General features: G+C 31.3%; 1 long non-coding RNA gene across 4 annotated transcripts; it reads left to right on the forward strand.

Moving 5' to 3' along the window:
* Nucleotides 1-342: 342 nt before the first annotated feature.
* Nucleotides 343-4,391, forward strand: LOC131059694 (uncharacterized). Of its 4 annotated transcripts, none has more exons than XR_009110221.2 (4): nucleotides 343-1,728; nucleotides 1,840-2,318; nucleotides 2,428-2,528; nucleotides 4,041-4,391. It is a non-coding gene; the product is annotated as an uncharacterized LOC131059694 (long non-coding RNA). The 4 variants fall into 4 exon arrangements; XR_009110219.2 differs by lacking the exon at nucleotides 4,041-4,391 and having other exon boundaries at nucleotides 1,840-1,980; nucleotides 2,177-2,318; nucleotides 2,428-2,745; XR_009110220.2 differs by lacking the exon at nucleotides 4,041-4,391 and having other exon boundaries at nucleotides 343-531; nucleotides 1,444-1,728; nucleotides 2,428-2,745.
* The last annotated feature ends 2,452 nt before the right edge of the window (nucleotides 4,392-6,843 follow it).

Genomic DNA, 6,843 nt, shown 5'->3' on the forward strand with positions numbered 1-6,843 from the left:
TTAATAAATTTTTACCCTCCTTTATTCAAATAAACCATTTAAATGCCAAAACATCTTAGTTTTCATTTTAAAATGGATAAATTATTTTAATAGCTTGCTGCATAAGATTGGTATGATCTGACAATCTCTCTATAAAGGGAACATGCCATATGCTTTTGTAAACACGAAAAATGCATGATAAACTTCTATTCCTCCTTTCAGAATGCAGTTGCAAGCTTATTGGTTGTTTGCAGACAACCCCAACGCTATTATATTAAAATAACTATCGACGATCTGATGTGCAGCAAAGACAAAACCAATTCTTTTGGGGCGATCTGGTTTATTCCTTCAACTGGACAAAGATTGAAGGAATCGTGCAGTTGAAGAATGAATCAGATCATTACAAAAGAATTGATATGAATATACGCTTTCTAAATGAGAACAGATTGAATTGATTCAAGTATAAATCGCCGCTTTCTCTATGGAATGGATTTCAAGCTTCTTGGTATGAATCTATGGTTTCTAAGTGAGAACAGATTGAATTTATTCGAGGTATAATCTTTTTCCTGTCAGTAGTCGGAATTTTAGCAGGACAGATTTCTGCAACTGTTTTTCCTATTAGTTTATTAAAAATGAGTCATTTGAAAGACCTGAAAATCAAACCTGTTCTGAAGAGAAATGCCAAAGTGTAACTTAATCTTCTTCTAGAGTATCTAACTATAGGATCTTAGATCATTTCCTGGAGTTCATGACACCTTTTTTTGTGCACACTATTTGCTTAAGGTATTTACCCTGGTAAATTTATCTCCTTTTCATCGTCTGCAATGAAGTGGTTTGGGAATTTTGATGAATTTTGATCTTAATGAATTTAGAATCACTTTCTAAATACGGTTTTCTCTCGTATTCATGGGTTAGCTCTTGCAATTCTATGGTTCCTATACCCTTTTTTGCTATGTCTGGCAGCCTATAGATTTATGGGTTAAGAGACGTTGCCTACCCTAGTGTATCAGTGTTTCATTATGAATATAATCTATGCTTACTCCACACCATGTGGCCTAACAATCATAGTCTAAGTTTACACATGACATTGCATATCAATTATGGGGTATAGTAGTTTAAGCATAAGGAGGAGGAGGCTGGAAAACAGTGTTTCTGTTAAGAATCTGTTATATACTTTGCATGTTATACAGCCTTTATGGAGTCATGGACCATATACTTGTTTACAATATTTCAACCATTTTTCAAGGTAATTTTTCAGGCCATGGGTTTATACCCACTGTTTCATAATTCCGCTTATTTATCTATTGAAAGAAGCTGCTGATACTAGTAAGGCCCCAGAGTACTCTAAAGAAAATTGTGAGTAATACAAAACATAAGGTATTCAGAATTCTGTAAAATCTTACAAATTTTAATAGTTAAGTTTCCAGATATGGTACGTTTTCTGACCCTTGTTTATCCAACCAGATTGTTCATAAGAATTGTTCTTGAGACTCTGAAGAGAAGTATAGAAGAGCTCTTAAACGAAGCTATCATGTTACGGATACAGATCTGGCAGCTCTCCACAAACCATGGAATTCGAGACATGCTCCAAAGAAATTTGACAGCTTGGAGAAAGCCAGGGAGACGATATTAAAAAAAATAAAAAAATTCGTGTAGATGTGGGAATTTGATACATGGTAGTTGTCACTCATTAAACAAAAAATTCCGGTCTTGGTTCTTTTCTTTATTCCACAGTCCCACAGCTGATTAGTGAGTCGCTTTGTCTTGGTAATTTCATTATGTTTTGTGGGTTTCTTATTAATGGGTTTAGTCTAGAGTATCCATTTACATTCACAACTGATTATTGTAATTCACTTGCAGGCATAGGTACAATAGCCTATGATTTCAAAGCATTTTCGAAGAATAAAGGGAAGACCAAACAAAGAGAACACCAAATATGCATGAGAATAAAGTGAGCACCAAATATGCATGAGAAGAAAGAGAACACCAATTATGCATGAGGTATCTTATCCGTATACATAGACAAACAATTATATCATATTACAAAGAGCCTGAACGGTACACATAGTTTGAAGTTAATTATTTTATGGAGAATACCATTTTTATGTCTATTCCCTTTGGTGATTCCACTCCATGCTTTAACATTGCCTTTCTCATTGTAAGCCTTTTTTATGCTCGGCCGCCCTTTGTCTCGTAGATTGATGTACTGAGTTAAGACTCGAACAAAGGGAAAGCAAGCATAGAAAGGCTTACAATGGCGACGATGAGAAGCAAATGATATTTGAGGCATTCAAGGAAAATTTATGTCTCAGCTATGATGGGAACCAGCAAAATTTTTGGTACGTTTTGGGCCGCAACAACTTCTCAAATTTTTCAAAGAAGAGCATTGATTCTAATATGTAGTAGATGCATAGATTTACATCTAAACTTTAATATTTTTTCGTACAGGGGATTGTTGGGTTTTACCATGGGCTGCAGCAGTGGAAGGAATTAATCATTGTTACCAAAGTTATTGAACGGGAAGCCAATTAATCTCATTGTTACCAAAGGTATTGATACGAGATGCATCTGTAATTGCTTGGTGAATGTTGAGAACTAAAGGAAATTAATTGGTTGCCTCATTCAAAGTCCCCAATATAACTGTTGTTTGATGCACATCTTATTCTTCATTCCCAATTTTCCATTAGTGCCATCATATTTTGCAAGTTTTGAACACTTGATTTCACAGAAGAATAAAAACTTAATATATTTGGCCGGGGGAGTGTACTTTCTTTATTTATTCCCTTAAGCTATATGAACTTTAAATGCTCCAAATATTTTTTAAAAATTTACATGTATATAAAATTGAAAACGCTTTTATGATCTGTTTTAAATCATTTTGTATATGTCGTAAATATATTTTTTAGTTTTTAATTTAATATATTTGGTGTATAAAAAATGATTTTAAATTATTACCAAAAATTTTATTTGATAGTTTTTAGCATGAGTTCATTTTTATTTATGATGATATTTTATTTTGATTTGACTTATTTAGTATGATTCAATTTTTAAATTACATCGTATAATGTAACACAATTCACATTATTCAGATTATTAATTTTTCATGCTTTAAACGACCTTCAACAAGTTAACAATTGTTTCATTTTCTTTTATCCAATATTTAATCGTGTGATTAAGAGAATGTCTATCTAGATATATTATGTTGTTAGAAATCATCAAATGGAAATAGAAAATTGAAAAATCAATTCACTCAAGAGTATTTTAAAGCTATTTTCTTATATGTCCAATATTTAATTGAGTGATTAAGCCGAGAGGCGTTCCTATATAGTCGCAGCAGGGGGAGTGAAGGATAGAATAAAAATAGAATATTCCATGTAAACACTAAAGAAAACTAATGATTTGGAGACAGTTATGAATCCAACAAAAGTGGAAATATGAAACTTATGGAAGTGCAAAGAGACTGTTACAAAGGCATGGGGCAGATGCATTTTGATTTAATTTATGTTCTCCATTGCTGGATATGTTTGGGCAATCATTTCAATCTCTCCACTCCCAATAGCTTTAAAAAGAAACAAATCCTATCGCATTGAAGTGGTTTCTATTCACAACTTGCTAGGGTTCCATTCTTAATTGAATGAAGAAATTGAATATAGTATACGACATGTTGAGGGTGAGGCCTCTGCTCAGACATTAAGAGGGCCTACAGAAAATGGGCAATCAGCTCACCAAGCCACCACTCAAAGAAAAAGATAGAGTAAAGAAATGTTTTTGCAAATACAAAATGCTTAACGCCACTCTTTCCAAACTATAGGACTGTGTTTAATATAATTTTCAATTGGGTTTACATCAGATTCACATAAGAGCAAATTGAAAGCTGCCATTTTGTGTTTTGTGTAATTAATAAACATATCAAGATGGGCTTTTGGAATTGGTAAGTAGTTTTTTATTTTACATTTCTTTGTTTGGTTTTATTTTTTAAAGAGTGATTGCTACATAGAACTCGCTTTCATTTGAATGACTATCTAAATGACCTTTTGATGAAGCCTTTGATTTGTATATAGACATGGAGTATCTACAAGAAAAATGAGGCTTTTATCCTAGGAGAGAGAAGATTAATTTAGGAAGAGCTGAAGGTGAATAAAGAAGGGATATAAGGGTAATCTAGATTTCTTTTTTGTGCATGCAAGGTGCTCCCGAGATGAGCATTTGATGTTAAAAGTGGTGCCCATGCTAACAAGCAATACAAAGATTTTACCTCAGGTCACTATAGGTCTTATTAAATGAAAACATTGTTGTGATTAATTTGTTTGCAATCTGGACGAATATGGAAATATATTACATTCATAAGTTGGGCAACACATGGATGGAGTTGGGCATCACAATATTGTTAACGCTACACATCAAAGTATGTGTTTTTCTTCTCTCGTCTGTAAAATTTTAGATTTTATGAGTAATTTGTCCTGTAAGTTATTCATAAATATATAACCAATTATTTTAATAAACATTGTAATCTCTTTGTTTCTGACACTTAAAGGACTTTCTTTTCTTTTCTTTTGTGCCAAAACTTTTTTGGCCTAGATTAGGTAATGCCTCATTTTGTTTGGTTTCTAGATTTTAAAAATTATTTTAAAGCTCTTTTCTTTATCTTAAGATTTTTTTTGTATTATCTAAAAATAATGTCTCTACGAGTTTCAAAAAATAATTATAATTCTAGATCTTAGCAGTGTGTGGGTAGGCTATTTTATTAGTTTCCTAGGTTCATTAGATATCATATTATAATGTTCATACTTAAAGTAAGAGTGGGAGAGCATATATATTCATATTCTGTTACTATCCGGAAACTTTCAAGACTCTTTTCCTAAGCAAAATTCACTCTGTGCAAATCAAGTAGTTTAATCAGAACATTATTTTATGAAGTAGAACCAATACACATCCTTTATATATGGAGGATTTAAATGATTATTGATTTTGAAAACAAAAGACATTCTAAATTATGGATCTATTTGTACACTTCCACATTTGGCATGCATGCATGTGTGAAACGACAAAAAAATTGAAGATGGTTAGTTTACTCTCATCATTTTTGGGGAAAATATTGAATTCTTCCAATATTTGTGGTTGTTCAAATATGCTAGATGGAAGCCAAGTGAGGATAGAAAGCGATTTTCACACTCAATTTTCATGGGTAGAATAATAAATGAATCCTTAGAATAAATAAACTGTAGGAATAACCGGACAAATATGATTGATTTGATTTGTTTTATAGAGTTGTATGCATGTTTTTCTATTGTTTTTTCTTTAAAAATCATTTAGAAATTCTCAATGCAATGCAAATATATTCAACCAATGCATTCTTAGTATCACTCTATTAAGATATCATCAACCTTTATTTAGATCTTTTATGTTTTCAATAATAAAAATAAAAATAATATTTTAATAGAAAAATAAGAGCAATATTTTGATAGGAAACGGAAAGAAAGAATCTTAATTTTCAAAATGATTTTCTATATTTCTAAATCTCAAACATAAACATATAATGTTTCTAAATACAAAAAATCAAAATTAAATGCTACACAAATATCTCAAAAATAATATATAATTTTTAGTTTTTAGAAAGATCAAAAACAAAATTGTATGTTTCTAAATTTTAATCATAAAGTTATAATGTTTCTAATTTTAAAAACAAAGTTATGTACATATAAAAAAAATTTAAAAATAATATATCATCAAAATAATTTCTAATTTATCATGTAGATGTGATTTTTCTATTTATATTTTATTTATCTCTTAGTTGAGTTTGAATTCGTAGACAATGTAAAAATTAAAATTTTATTACTTACAAAATTTGATTAAGCAACTTATAATTTTCAAATTAATATAAATATTTTGCCCAATTTAATCCTTTTTTTTTAATTTCTATTTCAGTTTAACATTGACTTTGGTGTCCTGTGGTCTGTGACTTCTCTTGTAATGAATATTTCTATCATTGGTGATTGCGAAAGAAAATTAGTTCTCCTATTCCAGTTATTTTGCAATTTTGAGACAACATTACCATTGACAAAATAAATCTCTTTTAGTTTTGGATTTATGCCTTCTTCTTTAGAGCAAGCAGTTTGTATACATGCTTTAAGAGGTATATGCGTGAGCCTCTCTCTACAAAGGATTGTATATATTGACATAATGGTACAAAAAAAAACAATTAAAGAGGTATATGTTTGAGCCCCTCTCTACAAAGGATTGCATATTGAAAATGATTGCAGAGCTAGAGAAGCCCTCCTATGTGCACTTACTGATCAACAAATCGTGGGATTGACTGACAACTCATCGGCTAAGGTTATGTGGGACAAATTGGAAACTCGGAATGAAGGCGACCCTACTGTCAAAATTGCTAAACTTGATGGTTACCAGGTAAGATATGAAAAATTAAAAAATGAAAGAAAATGAAAGAATTTCTGTGTTTATGAAAAGAGTAAATGAGATTGTTATGGGAATTCAATATTGTGGAGGATTTTTAAGTGAAGATGAAATAGTTTCCAAAGTCTTGAGAGCCCTTCCACCGGCTTACAAGATGAAGGCAATTGCAATTAATGAGTTGAGAACAATGGTAAACACTTCGGTTAACAGAGATATTCTGATTGGGAAATTATCTGCTTTTGAGCTTGAAGAATTTGGATCTTCTGGAGTTGTAAAGTATGAACCTGATTTTCTTACATCATCATCAACATCTATCAACAAAAGTGATTGGAGAGCCTTATATGCAAAGGAACTGGAAGACATGGGGAAAGAATATGAAGAGCTTGAGGAATTTAAAGCCTTATTTGCTAGAAGAGTACCTAAAGGACCTACTGGAAGTAAGTATGAAGA

Source organism: Cryptomeria japonica, chromosome 7 (genome assembly GCF_030272615.1).
Source record: "Cryptomeria japonica chromosome 7, Sugi_1.0, whole genome shotgun sequence".
Taxonomy (NCBI): domain Eukaryota; kingdom Viridiplantae; phylum Streptophyta; class Pinopsida; order Cupressales; family Cupressaceae; genus Cryptomeria; species Cryptomeria japonica.